Here is a 19194-nt window from a genome sequence, read left to right as displayed (position 1 = left end):
ACCCAGATGGCATTCCTGACATCTGAAAAACAACTACAGCTGGCTTCAACTTTCAAAACCTTGGCGTCAATGTCTCGGCTAACTGCAAGGAAATTCCTGCAGGCTTTGGGTTACATGGCCTCCTGCATCCTTCTCATACCAAATGCAAGACTACATATGAGAAAAATACAATGGTACCTAAAAAGTGTATGGTCCCAGCATTGCCACAGTCTAGACACACAGATTGCTGTCTTGCCTTGCCTACAACAGGAATTCCATTGGTGGACCATGGCATGTCTTCGCAACAAAGGGAAAGCCTTCAGTCTGCCTCCAGCCAGCCAAGTGTTAACCACGGACGCCTCGGATTACGCATGGGGAGCCCACTTGCAGAGGAAAGGCTTGCAAGGTTTTTGGACAGAGGATCAGAAGCACCTACATATCAGTTTAAAAGAGATGCTAGCTGTACAGAATGCCCTCTTGGCTTTCAGGGATCTTCTACAACTGGGACAACTACTGATACAGACAGACAACACCACAGTTATGTGGTACATAAACAAGCAAGGGGTTCACACTCCTACCCCCTTTGCAGACTAGCCATGACTCTATGGAACACAGCTCTAGCTTGCAAAGTGGATCTACAAGCTCAGTTCCTGCCAGGGAAACAAAATATTCTGGTAGACAGCCTGAGCAGGAACCTGTCAGACCCACATGAGTGGATGCTAGACACCCAAACATTCAAGATGATTACAGAAGCCTGGGGCTGCCCGGACATAGATCTATTTGCATCCCCCCTCAACCACCAGTTACAGATTTTTTGCACAAGGACATTTCACAAACTAGCATGGAAAGTGGATGCACTATCATTCAGTTGGAGAAACCTCTTGGGGTATGCCTTTCCTCCACTACCTCTTCTTCCATGGGTGTTATTAAAGATCAAGCAGGACAAACCCAAGATGATGAGTTTACTGGCCCCAAATTGACCTCGTCAATTTTGGTACTCAACATTGATGAATCTATCCCAGGAGCCTCCTTGGATTTTACCTCAGATTCCAAATCTTTTGTCCCAACACCAGGGCCAGGTTCTGCACTCTCATATCAAAACTCTCAGACTGGCAAGTTCAGGGTCTATGATTAATCCTACCCTTCCCAAACAGGTCATGGATGTCATCTTAGAAACCAGACGGCCTAGCACTAGAAAATCTTATGCAGGTAAATGGAAGAGATTTAGCACCTGGATGCATGCTCAGGATTCGGATCCTCTCATTCCTAATATCCCACTGATTTTACTTTACCTGACAGACATGCTACATAAGGGTTTATCCTTCTCCTCCATAAAAATACATGCCTCCGCTATCTCTGCACATTACAATACAGATCCTCCAATCTTTTCGCATCCACTTCTGAAACAATATCTCAGAGGAGCAAAGAATTTAAGGCCCCCTAGGACACCACCCATACCTGCCTGGGACCTCAACTATGTTCTGGAAAAACTCACTCTGCCTCCTTTTGAGCCTGCTGCCACATCTGATATTAAGTATTTATCATGGAAGACCGCTATCCTACTGGCTTTGACTTCAGCCAGGAGAGTCTCGGAGTTACAAGCACTCATGGCTGTGGAACCTTATATTATTTTTCACCAAGATAGGGTGTCTAAGGACTAATCCTACTTTCATGCCTAAAGTGGTTTCCAAAGTGGCTTTAAATCAAACTATTCACCTGCCAACTTTTTTCAATAATCCACAAAATAAGGGGGAGAGGATCTTGCATTCTTTGGACGTGCACAGGCAGCTTTGTTTTTACCTGGACAGAACCAATGATATCAGGAAAACAGAGCAACTGTTTGTTTCTTATGCAAACAAATTCCCAAGGCAAAGCTATTTCAAAACAGACCATTTCTAAATGGATTGCTCATGGAATCAGATTTTGTTACTCTCATCATGGAAAGCAAATCCCAGGAAAAATTAGGACTCACTCTACCAGAGCTGCTGCTACTTCAGCTGCCTTTCTCAGGGGAGTACCTACCAAAGATATTTTGGAAACTGCAACTTGGAGTTCAGTGCATACTTTCTCTAAGCACTATAATCTCCCTCTTTACTCTAAGTCTAGGGCAGGCTTTGCGTCTGCAGTCTTGCAGGGCCTTCTATAGCCACCCCTTCTACTCTATAACCACCACCCTTTATCTCAGCTTTGGGATTCAACCCTACAGTGATGACTGCAACAGTGAAACATGAACATAGTACAGTTGTGTACACTTACCATAAATGTAGATGTTCGAGTGTCTTCACTGTTGCAGTCTGGGTTACCCACCCTCCTGTCCCCTCTTATACTTTCATTAGTGTGGTTTCCTACTTCACCCTTCTTCTGAGGTGTATTTGCTACAGGGTATGGGGTTTGTTGTATGTTACATTTTTGTTTTACTATTAGCCTTCACTTTTGGGCACCTGACATCTGGGGCAAGAAAAACTGGAGAACATGGCGTCGACTGCCAGCTTTGTACTCCTGGTGCTCTGACGTCAGGGAGCAAGACTGAACAGCCGACGCCGGACCCAGACTTTGGGATTCTGGCCGACTGAGTGCTGCCAGCTGGCAGGAAGAACCCTACAGGGATGACTGCAACAGTGAAGACACTCGAACATCTACATTTATGGTAAGTGTACACAACTGTACTATGTTCCACCCAGTTAGAGGGATCAAGCAGGAATTCAAATTTGAAAGCTGCTAGAAAGAGTCTCGTCCATGAGGTCCCACCAGAACAGATGGGATCTGGAATTTACTCAAGGTTCTTTTGAGTGCCAAAAAAGACCGGGGACTGGAGACCAATTTTGGATCTCACAAACCTAAAGAAAAAGTTCTGGATGGTCACGGTTCATTGCCAATTCAGAGTAGCGCCCTTTGGACTCACCATAGCCCCCAGGGTATTTAAAAAATGCATGGCAGTAGTAGTAGCACACCTCAGACTACAGGGTCTCTGGATATTTCCCCTACCTGGAAGACTGGCTCATTCCCAATCAGACAAGCATCAATTCATACAGTCAAGAGATCAGGTTCTCCACGTGTGCTATCCTTGGAATTACTATAAATTACAACAAATCACAACTCCAACCAACTCAGACACTGGAATTTATTGGAGCACTGCTCAACACGAAGACTGCTATTGCTTCCCTTTCACTCACCAAGTTCTAACTATAAGATCATAGGTCAAGTAGGTTGTAGACAACACATCAGTCTCAGCCTGCACAGTCGTCAGACCTCTGGGTCTCATGGCTGCAGTGATGACCTTAGTTTTGTTGGCCAGATTTTACATGTGGATCCTACAGTGGATGCTGGCTACCCAGTGGTCAATCTTCCATCAGTCAGTGTCATATCGGATAAAAATTATGAACACGTGCAAGAGAGATCTTTACTGGTGGATGCAGTCTCATCAACTGCTCCATGGCTGTCCATTCATTCCCCAACAGCCCCAAGGGCCATAGTGACCACATATGCTTCCCAGATAGGGTGGGGAGGCATTATCTGGGGAGGACAGTCCAGGGTACTTGGTCCCCTGAAGAGGCCAATTTGCATATAAATGTTCTAGAGATGAGAGCAGTGCTCTTGGCAATATTTTTTCCCTAAATTTACCAACAGTGGAGGATATATTTTACATTTATGGAAGTTCATAGACAGTTGCATTTCTGTTTGCATAGAACAAAGAGTCAGGAAAGTAGACCAACTGTTTAGTTCCTTTTCTGGGCCTAAATTGGGAAAATCGGTGTCTAAAATTACTCTATCAAAGTGGTTAAATTCCATCTTGTACATAATAAATTTGACATTTCTCTTACACAGCCATTGAAAGCACACTCCACTAGATCTGTGGCTACTTCCACGGTTTTCCTGTCCAGGATGTCTATGGATGACATTTGTGCAGCAGCAACTTGGGCTACTCCTCGTAACTTTATTATGCATTACAAATTGGATCTGGTATCCAGAGATAGGACATCATTTGGTTATGTGGTGCTCAGGAATATCCTTCCTTGAGTCCAATCTGGATTCAAGTAGCTAGGGAAGCTGCCTATTCATGAGGATAGAATGAAGATTGACATCATCAGATAAGGAAGTTACGTACTTACTATAATGTTCCATCTCTGTTGATCTTCATTCTTTCCTCACATCCCCTCCCACCTAACCCCATCCATGACTTCTGGAGGAACCAGCAGATGTTCGTGTTTCACTGTTGCAGTCATTACACTTGGGTTATCCTGCTGGCAGGCTACCCACAGTCGGCCTGAATTACAAAGTCTTGGTCCGGCGTCGGTTGTTGTCGCCTCTTTCCTGATGTCAGTGCACCAGGGGTATAAAAGATGCAGCCGACGCCATCTTCTCCAGTCTTTCTTGCCGCGCGGTGTCCGAAGCAAAAGCAGTTCGCAAGTGCCAGTCGGCCAACTCCTGAGATTTTCGAAATTGAATTTCAGATCCGAAGTCTTCAATAAAGCTAAGTGCCCCATTGGGGAAACTTTTTTTTCTTGCTCCAGACCGATGTCAGAAAAAGTTAATTGCATTTCTTGTGGGAAGCAAATACCTCATAAGGATTTTCACTCTTACTGTATTCCTTGCCTAGGCCTTGACCACGACGTTGCTAGTTGTCGTTTTTTTGCTAGATTTAACCAACGCACTATTAAGTGTCGGTACAATTTTGCTTTTCATTATTTTGGCCGAAGGTTTAACTACATAATGCCGTCGGAACAGCCGATGACCGGAGTTCATAAAAAGTGCAAGGAAAAAGAAAAGGACAGGCATCCGAGGTCCAAAACTGATGATGAAGCCTCTTCTAGGCCAGTCGCCGGTTCTCAGTGAGGTGCTTTCGCAGCCCCTGACACCCACTACCTCAGAGCCACAGGCCGCCTCCGACTCCCATGTGGAGACAGCAAGGCCTCTGGATACTCAAGGTATTGGACCTTCGGAAACTAATCCATCAGATGGGTCCAGTGCCGCTGAGCAGGCATCGGCTTCTGAGGGTGTTTTCAGACCTACACAGCTTTATATCAAGCCAACTTCAGCATCAAAGGCAAAGACCAAAACAGTTTTAAAGACAAGAAAACATGTACAGCATTCTCCAGGACAGACTTCCATGCCTAAGAAACAGATGCTCAAAATGTCCGAAGACCTAATTACTTTGATCAGGGGTTCCCATCCCCCTCCTGATAAGAGGCCTAGGCAAGACACTGAATATGATTCCACTGATCAGGTTTCCATTTCCTGTGACTCCTCTTCATAACAGGGATACTCTATTCCTCCCTATGAGGATTCTGATGCTGAAGAATCTATTCCTTCAGCTTCTCCTGAGGATTATTCATTTGGGGAAACCTTGCATACCATGAGGGAGTATTTCCACTGGGAGAGCCAAGATTATTCAGATTCTAAGAAGAGGCTCAGAGACTTTCTTTTACTTCCTCAGCACAGACCTCTTGCTATTCCTCCTGTTCTAGACATTGTAGATGTTGTTTCAGAGTCCAGCCTGTCTCCCGACTCTACCTCCTGCACCTGTTAAGCCAGACAGATACTACAGGGTTCCAGATCCTCATAAATTTCTATATAAAAACCCTGCTGCTGACCCAGAAACTATTTCACAGGGTCCCAAAGGGGTCAAAGCTGCTACTGCAAAAAACCCTGTCCCCTCAGAGATTCTAGGGCACTGGACAGATGGGGAAAAAAAGTTTACACTTCTGCTACCTTGGCTGTAAGGGCTTTAAATTGTCAGTTTCATATGCTTAAATATCAGCAATATTTAATGTCTCTGTTAAAACAGAAAATGTTGACAAATTCTGAATGTGCTGAGAACAAGGAATTGCAGGATTTATTGCATGCAGCTGAACAAGTGGGAAAACACACTTTGCAATGTGGTTATGATTCACTGGAGGCCTCTTGCAAGGCCGCTGTAACAGGCTCGGTCATTAGAAGGCATGTTTGGTTAAAAGAACAGACTCTACCTGATCATGTTAAAGCAAAATTATTGGATGCTCCATTACAGCATGATACTTTGTCTGGTGTTAAGGCAGAAGAGGTGTTGAAGAAAATGGAGGATAAAGCTAAATCTATGCAGACAGTGAAGGCTTTCTTACAGGTGCAGCCACCCAGATTTAGCAGGAACTGGCCTCCTAAGAATTGGTCCTTTCCCGTGTCAGACAGGCCACAAAGAGGCAGATACAGACACCCTAGAGGCAGACAACAGCCCCAGGGCTCATACATGCCTAAACAGTGGGCTGCTTCTACCTCCAAAAGCGGAGAAGACAAATCACAGCCATATAGGAAACAGTCCCAATGACTTCCCTCTGCCAATGCCAAGCATTTATCTTTTGGTAGCACCCTTAGGGGGAAAGCTAGCACTTTTTTCACAAAATTGGCACATAATTACCCAGGACAAATGGGTCTTAAATATAGTCTCTCAGGGCTTACAGGTTCCACTTTCACACCCTTCCAAAGGCAAAAGGTATGCCAGACCTGCCACACAATCAACGGGCAGAGGCACAAAATCAAGTTTCATCCCTCATGGACATGAGGGCTATTCAGCCAGTGCCCACAGCAAGAGCAGGGGCAAGGATTTTAATCAATACTTTTCTTAGTACCAAGAAAGGACAAAGCATGGAGACAGATTCTGGACCTGTCTATTCTAAATACTTTTCTGGATGTTCCAAAATTCAAAATGTTGACTCTGCAGCAGCTTCTGCCCATGCTGGGCAAAAAGGCTTGGCTTGTAACTTTGGACCTCAAAGAGGCATACCTGCATGTCCCAATCAGACAATCTTGCAGAAGATACCTCAGATTCATAGCTGGCTCAAAGCACTACCAATTCTCTGCACTGCCCTTTGGCTTATCTACTGCACCCAGGATCTTCACAAAATGCCTGGCACCAGTAATTGCATTTTGCAGACAAAGAGGAATTCAAATATATCCCTACTTGGACTGCCTTATTCAAGCAGAGGCCAAAGACATTCTACTAAAGCATCTGGCATGCGTAAAAATATTACTAATTTGCCTAGGGTACACAGTAAGCGAAAAGAAATCAAAACTAGTACCCTCTCAAGAGATAATATTCCTGGGTGCAAGCTTAAATACAACTGCCGAGATGGCTTATCTCACGCCAAACAAACAAAGGCATCTGACTTCTTACTTTGAAAACATGGCAACAAAGACCTAGTTATCTGCAAGAAAAATTCTGCAGGCTCTGGGCTACATGGCCTCCTGCATTCTGCTAATTCCATATGCAAGACTGCGTATGAGGAAACTACAATGGTACCTAAAAAGTGTTTGGACTCAACATTGCCACAGCCTGGAATCATTCATTTCCCTCATTCCTTGCCTGCAACAGGAGTTTCGATGGTGGGCACAGGCCTGTCACCACAACAGGGGACAGTCATTCACTTTACTCACAGCCAGGCAAACACTAACAACAAATGCATCAGATTATGCCGGGGGGGGCCCACATGGCAGGAAAATGTATTCAGGGCACATGGCCCCCAAGCCAAAGGCATCTACACATCAAAAAGAGATGCTAGCTGTACAGAATGCCCTGACAGCCTTCAAGGACCTACTTCATCCAGGACAGCTGCTGATAAAGACGGACAACACCACAGTCATGTGGCACATAAACAAGCAGGGGGCACACATTCCTACCCCCTCTGCAGACAAGCCACGATTTTGTGGAACACAGCATTGACTTACCAAGTACACCTGCAAGCACAATTCCTGCTAGGAAAAACAAATGCTCTGGCAGACGAACTAAGAAGAAACCTCATGGACCCTCATGAGTGGAAACTAGATCCACAAATCTTTAGCATGATAACAAGGAAATGGGGATGCCCAGACATAGATCTTTTTGCCTCCCCTCACAACTGCCAACTTCAGAGATTCTGCACAAGGACTTATCACAAACAAGCATGGAAAGTGGATGCCCTGTCATTCAGCTGGAACAACCTTACAGTATATGCCTTTCCTCCACTGCCTCTCCTCCCCAAGGTACTCCTAAAGGTCAGACGAGAAGCCACAAATGATACTGGTTGCTGCAGATTGGCCATGCCAACACTGGTACCCAAATCCTAAGGAGCTTGTCCCAAGGCCCAGCCTGGACATTGCCTTAAATTCCTCATTTACTGACCCAACAAAACAATCGGATCCTGCACAGCCAACTCAGAACTCTAAATCTAGCTGCATGGAGGATACTGTAACCATTCAGAATAAACCTCTCTCTAAAGTGGTTATGGATGTCATTTTGGAGGCCAGGTGGCCCAGCACCAGAAAATCTTATGCAGAAAAATGGAAGAGATTCTGTGCTTGGAACCAGGCACAAGGAATTGACACGCTTGTTCCAAATATTCCTCAGAATTTACAATATCTAACTGAGATGCTGGACAAAGGCCTATCCTATCCTTCTCATCCATTAAGATCCATGCCTCTGCCATTTCAGCTCATTACAATACAGACACACCTATTATTTCATATCCATTGCTTAGGCAGTTCCTCAGGGGGGCCAAAAACATAAGACCTCCAAGGAGAGAACCAATACCTGCATGGGACCTCAATTTTGTCTTGGAAAAACTCACAGTGCCTCCTTTTGAGCCAGCCAATACAGCTGACATAAAATTCTTATAATGGAAAACAGCTCTGCTCCTAGCAATAACTTCAGCAAGAAGAGTCTCAGAGTTACAGGCATTAATGGCTGTGGAACCTTTTATCATCTTCCATCCGGACAGGGTTTCTCTAAGGACAAACCCAACATTTATGCCTAAGGTAGTGTGGCTCTTAACCAAACCATTAATGTGCCTACTTTTTGCCCAAACCCGCAGAATAAAAGGGAGAGACTTCTGCATTCTTTGTACATACACAGACAGCTACGCTTCTACTTGGACAAAACTAAAGCTTTCAGAAAGACTGAGCAACTTTTAGTGGCATATGCTGCAGGATCACAAGGAAAGGCTATCTCAAAGCAGACTATTTCAAAATGGATAGGATGCTGCATTTGTTTCTGCTATTCACAACATGGTAAATCAGTGCCTAAGGGCATTAGACCACATTCTACCAGGGCAGCAGCCACCTCAGCAGCCTTCCTCAGTGGAGTACCAGCCAAGGATATTTTGGAGGCTGCAACTTGGACATCAGTGCACACTTTTACTAAGCACTACCACTTGCCTCTTTACTCTAAATCCAGAGCAGGCTTTGCCACTGCAGTCTTGCAGGGCCTTATAGCTACTCCTAATTCTATTTAGACCCAGCCGCCCAACCTCAGCTTTGGGATTCTACCCAAGTGTAATGACTGCAACAGGGAAACACTATGAACATAGTACAGTTGTGTACCTACCATAAATGTAGATGTTCGAGTGTATTCACTGTTGCAGTCCAGGTTACCCACCCACCTTCCCCCTTTCTTTGCTGGGTCTTATCTGTACTTCTCTATCCTATACAACCTATGTGGTGTATTTGCTTGTAGATGAAGGTATTGTTATTTTAGTGCATGCTTTTATTAGCAATGTTTTTTAGCCTACCCTTTTGGGGGCACCTGACCTCTGGGGCAAGAAAAACTGAAGAAAATGGCGTCGGCTGCATCTTTTATACCCCTGACGCACTGACGGCAGGGAAGAGGCGAGAGCAACCGACGCCAGACCAAGACTTTGGAATTCAGGCTGACTGCGGGTAGCCTGCCAGCAGGATAACCCAAGTGTAATGACTGCAACAGTGAATACACTGAAACATCTACATTTATGGTAGGTACACAACTGTACTTTACATAGTCTCTGAATAGGTACATTTACATGATGACTTTGGGTATGGCTTTTCATATTTTCTCTGTCCTTTTACGCTGTATAGCAGCAAACAAGATCTGAGGTATTTGGCATGGTGCATTGTGGGTAAGGTGGAAGCTCAAGAGATCTGGTGGCTGGGAGCTGTAGTCAGCCGAATTGGATCCAAACCCCATTCATGAGGAAAGAATGAAGATCAGCAACACGTAATGATGTGATAGTGTTCAATCTCGCCGTTTGTTCTTACACATGGGTTCGGAGCCGATCCTCGGCTCCGTGTCGGCCGCTTGCAAGCTCTGCATCGAGAAGAAGCTCGAGACAATCTAATACCCACAATCCCCCTCTGCCTTTACCTCAGATCTAGTTTGCCGCTGCTGCGTTCGCATCGCTGGGAGCTAGCTCGAGCATCTTCAGATAAGATATAACTTTATTTTTTTTGTTATATTTTAGAAAAAGTTGTTCTGAAAGTACCTTTAGGTATACTTAGTGTATGTGTGTGTGTAGGTAGAATTCTCGGTACCGTTAAATTTAATTTATCTGGTTAGAGTTTTCGGGGCCTACTACCCCCTTCTAAATTTGACAACCGGACTGACATACCCATCGGATTTGACTTGTTTACATTGGATTTGTCTTTTATACTGGACTTGACTTTTCTCTCTACTGAAAAATGTCTGACAAAATTAAATCAGGCTTTAAGCGTTGTCAGTGTGGCCAAAAAATGTCAGTTACTGACAACCATAGTTCCTGTGTCTACTGCCTTGGCCCTCTCCACTTACAAGAGGACTGTTCAATTTGTCACTCTTTTAGTGGGAGGGTCATGACAGATAGGCACAGGAAACTCATGGACAGAGGGTTGTTAAAACCTTCCTTTCAGGAGGCTCTGGATGCTTCAGACCAGGCATCCAAATCCTCGAAGGAATCGAAGACGTCGGAGCCCAAGTCATCGGCTCCGAGCTCTTCGAGTAAAGTTAGATCACCGGTTCCACAGACTTCGGGGCCGAGTGTTCAACTGGTGTCGGTTCCTGAGCCTCGAGTCTTGGAACCGGTGATGGAGCTCCCTCCCTCGACTTTATTGAGGTCGGCTCCGTCTTCGGTTCCTTCGACCCGTTCTTCTAAGCTCTCCGATGTCGATGTGGATCGTGTGGTGCAGAAGTTATTGGAGCATTCGGCCCTATCCAAACTTATTTCAGTTTCCACCCAGTTGGTGTCGAAACTTGAAGGCCTCCCATTGTCTCCATCCATTCCTCCTCCGAGACCTGTCGAGTCTTTGGAGCCGGAAGAGGTTGATCTTCTGATTGTGGAGCCCTCGGGTCCAGAACCGTCCTTCTCTTGGTCTGTTCCTCTCACCTCGACTCCGTCGGACCCGGTACCGGAGTCTCAGAGCCGGCGATCTGTCCTTGGTTCCGGGGCCGAGAGTCGAACCGACGTTTGGTTCCGACCCTTCCCTCGGGCCTCGCACGGATCGATTCGGCTCCGTCCTCGGGTCGATGCCTTCGTGCCTGTTTCGGGATTCTTCCCATTTCTTCGAACCGGAGATTCTTCGACTCGGGCCCCGGGGCTTCGATCTGATGAGGAAGGTGTTGTCTACCCAGACAACCACATCAGTAGAAGCAACCTCTCCTCCCCATAAAGGGCCGTTATCCTCCTCTGCACCCACGGCCACATCCAAGCGCCGAGCACCGGTGTCTCAGCCACCCCTGGAGGGTGCCCCTCTTCCTCGGAGGCTTCTTCGGATGCTCCCACGAAGAAGTCCCTAGGAAAAGATTGTGTAAGAGGAGACACTTGGATTCTCCACAAGAATCCTTGACATCCGATACTGACTTAGATGAGTCAGAAGGGTCCCTAAGTCACCTTCAGAAGATGTCTCTTTTTCTGACATATTGGAGATCCTGAAACAGAGAGGTGACTGGCAGTCCCTCCCCCCTTCTGAGGATGAGTCAGTCTTGCTGAAGGCATTCGGTGCTCGCCCTTCTTCCTCCTGGGTCACTCCTCCCTTCGACGAATTAATGGAACTTATTGCTCGAAGGGCGTGGGAGGCTCCTGACACAGTGGAACCAGTCCCAAGGAAACCCAATAAGTATATCACTGCACCCCAGGACAAGACTTACTTAACAAAAGGAGTTCCAGTGGACACTATGGTGGTGGCAGCGGCCACGAAAAAGGAGATGTCGGAATCTTCCTCATCTGTCCATCCCCCTAATAAAGATTCTAGGACTATGGACAGGTATGGGAAGCGCATTTTTAGTTCAGCGGCTTTTTCCATGCGATCCCTGAACTATTTGACCCACTTTACACGACTACAGAGGGATCTAGTCAAAGAGTTGGGAGATACCCTCCAGGGTACTACAGATGCTGCTGTCTCAGAGAAAGTGACAGCGCAACTTAATACCCTTACATCCATTGTGAACTCGTCCATGAGGCTGATCTCTTACGCAGCCGAAGGTTCGAGTAGGGCAGCAGCTTCAGCGATTGCTCTTCGCAGACAATCCTGGATGCGCTTATGTTCATTTGCGGAAGCCTTCAAGTCTTCCTTTACTAACGCCCCATTTGACGGTGCCACTCTGTTTGGCCCCAAAGTAAAGGAGACCCTTACCCGGTGTGAGCAGGAGGGAAAGACTCTGTCTGCTGTCGGAGTCCGTTTTTCCACCCCAACCAGACCGTACCCCAAAGGGCAACGTGGTGGAAAAATGTGGTTTCAAAACCCCAAGGATCTTTCCCAGGCACACAGGGTGATGCCCTTCTAGAGGCAGAGGAGGGGCAGAGGTGGAAGACGCCGCCCTGGCGGCAGAGGGGTCCGCAGAATCAAGGTGACAGGGATACACTCCTGGTAAACTTTTCCAGCACTCCTGAGAGGAGGCCCGACTGTCCTGCTCTGGAGGCAGTCGGGGGTCGCTTAGCTTTATACCCTCAGGCCTGGCAAAACATAACTACAGACAAGTGGGTAAAAGCGTGATTACCAGAGGTTACAATTTACCCTTTCTATCCCATCCCATTCCAAAGAAAAGACTCCCAGATGTACCGCCCCATCTGCGAGAGCCAGCAGCTATAGAAATTTCAAAGCTGCTAGAAAAAAAGAGTCATCCAACCAGTCCCAGCGGACAAGCAAGGATTCGGGACTTACTCAAGGTTCTTTTTAGTTCCAAAGAAAACAGGGGACTGGAGGCCCATTCTGGACCTAAGCGACCTCAATACCTTCGTCAAGAAAGAAAAGTTCCGAATGGTCACGCTTCAATCGATCCTTCCATTCTTACAGAAGGACGACTGGATGTGCTCAATAGATCTGAAGGATGCATACTACCACATCAAAATGGCCAGGGCATCCAGAGATCATTTGCGCTTCCGGCTGGGTGCCAGTCACTTTCAGTTTCGAGCCCTGCCCTTTGGTCTGACCTCAGCCCCAGGGTCTTAACCAAATGCATGGCAGTGGTAGCGCCTCACTTGAGACGCCTAGGATTCCAGGTGTTTCCGTATCTGGACGACTGGCTCCTTTCTGCCACCACCCAGCGTCAACTAGTACAGGCCAGAGACTACACTCTTCAACTGTGTATTCACCTAGGAATTTCCGTAAACTTCGGAAAATCCTTACTACAGCCATCACAGCGTATCTTATTCATAGGAGCGGAATTAGATACACATCAGTTAATTCTAAGACTTCCTCCAGAAAGGATACTTTCACTTCAGACTCACATACGTCTTCTTCTCTTGTCCAGGAAATCCCCAGCAAAACTGCTGGTACTGAAGGTTTTGGGACTCATGTCAGCTTCTCTTATTGCAATTCCCTTGGGAAGACTGCACATGAGAGTCCTACAATGGCTACTGTTTGCACAATGGTCATTCCAACAACTACCTCTAACACACGAGATTCTTATAACGAACACATGCAAAACACACCTAAACTGGTGGCTTCAGACTTGCAACCTTTCCAAGGGGAGACCATTTGTGCTACCCACGCCTACGGTTACGGTGACCACGGATGCTTCCCTGATAGGGTGGGGGGGCATCTTTCAGGGACAGACAGTCCAAGGCGAATGGACCAATTTAGAGTACAATCTGCACATCAATGTTCTAGAGTTGAGGGCAGTGTTTCTAGCGTTGCAACACTTTGCTCCCCTTCTTCCTCTGGGAACTATTGCAGTTCAGACGGACAACATGTCGGTAGTCTGGTACATAAACAAGCAAGGGGGAACCAAGTCCTATCAGCTATGCAGAGAGGCCATGAGAATCTGGCAATGGGCGGAGTCCACGGGTCGCTTTCTGATAGCAACGCACATCCCGGGTCATCCAACGTCAAAGCCGACAGGCTGAGACGAACAAGACTGTTACCGCACGAGTGGTCCCTAAAACAGTCAGTTGCGAAAAAGATTTTTCGACGTGGGGCCAGCCTTCCTGCGATCTGTTTGTGTCTCCAATGAACGCCAAATGCAGGAGCTACTTTGCCCTATTACCCCCTCCAGGGGAAGTCCCCAGGGACGCACTGATTCACGATTGGCCCCGGGTCTCCTGTACGCATTTCCTCCCTTCCCCCTGATCTCAAAGTTTCTCCAGAAAGCCAACAACCTACACAGGACAATAATCCTCATTGCCCCATTCTGGTCTCGTCAAATTTGGTTCCCCTTCCTCATGACACTGCATTCGGGGACCCTGGATCCTGGACCCAGAGCCAGATCTATTGACTCACTCGTCAGGGGCTCCCCACCCCTCGCTCTTGTCCCTCCATCTAGCAGCTTGGCTGCTCCAATTCCCAACTTAGCCAGGTCTGATCTTCTTTCACCTGCAGTTCAGAATATATTAGTGGCTTCTCATAAAGCTTCCACTACTAAAACATATTCTAGTAAATGGAAGCGATTTGTATTCTGGGCGAATACACAGCAATTGGATCCTTTTATAGCTCCTTTGAATAAAATATTAGAGTTTTTAACAGACTTGTTCCATCAGGGTGCTTCTCCTGCCACATTAAGAGTTCAGTTGGCTGCCATTTCTAATTTCCATGTGGAAGAATGTGGGGCTCCTGTTATGGCCCACAGGCTTTGTAAAGCCTTTTTAAAAGGGGCTTTTCATATTAGACCACCAATTAGATCTCCTACGTCACCTCGGAGTCTAAATTTATTGTTATCTAAATTAATGTTGCCCCCCTTTGAACCAGCCTCCTCTTGCCCATTGAAATTTTTGTCTTGGAAGACTCTCTTTTTGGTAGCCATTACATCCGCTAGGCGAGTATCTGAACTTCAAGCTCTCCATTAAGCACCCATATTTGATCTTTCACTCTGACAGAGTTTCTCTTCGAACTAATTCATCCTTCCTTCCTAAAGTTTGTTCTATTAATAATATTAATCAGTCCATTGAATTACCCACCTTCTTCAAGAATCACTCCAACAAAATGGAGTATATGTTGCACAAATTAGATGTTCACAGACAGCTAAGGTTTTACTTGGATAGAACAAAAGATCACAGAAAAACTGATCAACTTTTTGTAGCCTTTGCTGATAATAGGAAAGGAGTAGCGGTTATCAAAAGAACTCTTTCTAAGTGGTTAACAGATTGTATCATCTATGTCTATGATTCTTCAAATCTAACTCTTTTGCACAAACCCAAAGGACATTCCACAAGGTCAGTGTCTACATCCCTGGCTCATGCAGCCCGCCTACCACTAGACGCTATTTGTGCGGCTGCTACTTGGTCTAAGCCACATACATTCATTTCTCATTATAAGGTAGACAAGGTTTCTAGGGACAGGGCAACCTTTGGTTCCACTGTGCTCAAGAACGTCCTTCCGTGAGTTCCTCAGGAACAAGGAGCTAGGGACGCTACCCATGTGTAAGAACAAACGGCGAGATTGAACACTATCACATATAGAAGTTATGTCCTTACCATAACGTTCCATGTGGAGTGTTAATCTCGCCTTTGTTCTTACATTCCCACCCTCCTGCCCTTAGGAAGAACGTTTAGTTTTTGGTGCCTGGCCTGGGGCATTCTGCTTCTGCTTTGCAGTTGTTGTGTATATAGTTGACATGTATATATATGTGTATGTGTCTATATATATATATATATATATAGACTCTTAGTTCTGTGCATATGTGATGTAAGCATGAGTGTGCTCTCTCTGGCTACTGGTTTGCTTGCAAACTAGATCTGAGGTAAAGGCAGAGGGGGATTGTGGGTATTAGATTGTCTTGAGCTTCTTCTCGATGCAGAGCTTGCAAGCGGCCGACACGGAGCCGAGGATCGGCTCCGAACCCATGTGTAAGAACAAAGGCGAGATGAACACTCCACATGGAACGTTATGGTAAGGACATAACTTCTATTTATGGTAAATACATAACTACTTTTTCCTGGTCGAGTATCTGATCTGAAGTAGTTGACTTCATTTGATCTTCAACCTGTGGGTTACGGATCCATATCAGATCCGACACGGCCGCATATCCAGCATCTGATCTGAGCTCCAAGCTCCTCCCTTTACCCATAATGGTCCCTGTCTCCTTCCCTTCAGATCTTGTTTGCCGTTGGAAAAGCAAGCATCATGGTCCAAGTTCTTGGCTAGTCATTTGGGATTAGTGAGTGTATTTTTGCACTTTTTGCTTCACTCTTTAACCTTTCTTCCTAGCTTTACTATCTATCCTCCTCGCGCATTCGTCAGAAATAAAAAAAAAAAAAAAAAAAAAGTTCTTCTCCCCTTTTTACATCTGTTCTTTTCTTTAGTGCAAGTGTGTGTGTTCTGGGCCTGTTTAAGAGCATGGCTGAAACCCCCTAAACTAGGTTTCAGAAAGTGCACAGAGTATGGCCATAAGCTGTCCCCAGCTGATGGCCACACTCTGTGCATGGTATGTCTGGGGGTGGCCCACCTACAAACCTCCTGTCTGTGCCAGGTTTAATCTCAGGGCACTGAAGGACAGGAGGGACAAGCTTGTCTTCAAGGGCCTACTTCCCTGTTCGAGGACTGTAGCCCCTATACCCCCCACGTAAGGTGCAGCATCAACTTCTACCACTTCCCCGGTCTCTGGGGCTCAAACTTCCACCAAGATTTTCAGGGAAGAGGAGAAGTCTAAGAAGGACAGGTCAAGGAAACTGTCTCCCGACCACTCAGCTCCAGCGGGCCCACCACCGAAGGTTAGGCCAGAAACCAGACCTGGGTCTCCCCATCTCCATTCTCCTAGGTTCTCCCCAGAGCCAGAGGAATCCTGGGTCCGGTCACCTGTATGGGCTTCCCCTCACTGGCACTCCAGACTGGTGTCAGTGGCTTCATCCTCCCACTCCACCTGGAGCCTCAGTGAAGTGGAGATGGATAAGATGATGTGGAGGTTTATCTGCACCAAATTCAGATGGGGGTCTTGACTGTCCCTCTCCCCCTGGAGGGGGCAGCTTGCAGTCTTTCTTTACTCTGATCACTCCTTCTCCAATCCAGCCTTCAGTTTCAGAGCCCCTGGATCCGAGGAACCTCTGGGTTGAGGGGTCTGTGCCAATGGTACCTTGTACCTCGATGCTGGCCATTGCCTTGAGCATGTCTGATCAGAGCTCTGAGCCGTAGCCTTGAGGTCAGATCCAAGGGGGTGCTGTCAGCTCTGAGTGTCAGAACGCAGTATTCCCCTTGGTATCTCGGCTCTGGAGTCCCTGCTCTGGCTCCCCTGTCCAGTCAGAGGGGAACAGCTCTGACTGGCACTTCTCAGGATGTCCGTTCTTCTTCAGCCTTTGATGTGGTGGAGAGGGTTCTTTTGGTGTCGTCGAGACCCATGACCATCTCGTCCTCGGACTCCATCCCGACTCCCTCTGTTTTGGGTATGGTCCAGACCATCTTATCTCAGGAACAAAACAAAAACAGTCCTTGAACCAAATAAGGAATCAGATGCAAAAACCAGAGAATACAAGAAAAAGAAAAATGATCTGGTTACACACAGCAGTGAAAATCAATATGTCCTTTATTGTAGTAAGGTAAGCGCTTTCTCTGAATAACATCCGCTTCATCAGACCAACAAAGATAGAATAACAATTACATTTTTAAACACTAAAACATCCAATCAAAAATCAGATAAAATGTGCATCATAGCTAAAAGCCATGTGACAAAATACATATGTAGAATATATAAATCTTTAAAAAAGACTAAGTGAACAATATGTACTTAAAAGTGGTAATGAATACAATAGTAAAACATAAAAAATAAAAGATGGACTATTGAAATATATATGATAAAATATTAAAAGACTCCCTCTGTTTTGGGTACGGTGCAGACCATCTTATGTCAGGAACAGCCTGTGCCCATTTTGCCTCTGGGAGCTCCCATGGGGGAGCAGCAGGACGTTGGTGAGTCCTCCCCAGAGATTCCCACTGAGGAGATCCCTCACAAACGGACGTGTAAAAGGGAGGCAGTTGGACTCCTCACTGGAGATACTGATTTGGAGGAAGGGGAAGGTTCCCTCTGATCACTCTTGAGAATGTCTCCTTTGGAGACATCATGGAACTCTTATGCCAGAGGGGAGGTGGTCTGCACAAAAACCAACCTCTGATGATTCAGTGTTCCTAGAGACATTTGGCACAGACCCATCTTCTTCCTGGGTGTCCACTCCCGCTGATCCTTTAGTGGACCTAATAACATCTCAGGTGTGGAAGACTGGACATGGAGGAGCCTATCCCTAAGTGCCCTGATAAAGTCCTTAGCCCCCCTTTGGACAGCACATGTTGGAATAAAGGGTCCCGGGTTGATACTGTGGTGGGGGCAGCTGCCAATAAGAAAGAGCTCACTCAGGAGACCTCTTCAGTCCATTCTCCTGACTGAGTCTCAAGGGCATTGGATTGATTCGGGAAGCGGGTCTACACTTCAGCACCCTTTTCAGTAAGAGCACTGAATTACATGGCACATGTGATTCGGTTGCAGCGAGACCTAGTTAAGGAGATCGCTGAGTCGACCCCCGAGTCCATGTCGGTGGGAGACAAGAAGATGTTTTCTGCTCATATGGCCACTTTTGAAGTCAGTTGCTAACACTTCCATGCGTCTCCTCTCCCATGCTACTAAGGGAAGCCACTAGGGCAGCCGGTACAGGTGTTGCCATCAGGCGACATGCCTGGCTGCAGCTATGTCAATTCTCAGAACCCTTCAAGGTGTCATTCACTAATGGCCCCGTACGGCGGTTCCTCCCTGTTTGAGAAGTCGGTACACAAGAGTTTGGCCCAGAGAGAGAAGGATGGGAAGATGCTGTCAGCTATCGGGATCCACCCCCCCCGATCCTTTTCTAGGAATCAGCAAGGGGCTAAGAAGATGTGGTTTCAGAAGTCTCAGGCGTTTTCCCAGAACACTCTGGACTCACCATCCCCCAGAGGCAGAGGGGGTTTTGATAGCTGCCACCCCCCCCAGAGGCAGAGGGGGTCCGAGAAATTACTGGTCTCTAGAACCATTCTCGGACAGACCCGTGCAGTAGCCCTGAAGGGCTGCCCAAGTGCTCTTCTCTGGAGGCAGTC

The sequence above is a fragment of the Protopterus annectens genome, chromosome 12.part0 (assembly GCF_019279795.1).
Source record: "Protopterus annectens isolate FY-2018-M chromosome 12.part0, PAN1.0, whole genome shotgun sequence".
NCBI lineage: Eukaryota > Metazoa > Chordata > Ceratodontiformes > Protopteridae > Protopterus > Protopterus annectens.
Note: the sequence above shows the minus strand (reverse complement) of the source record.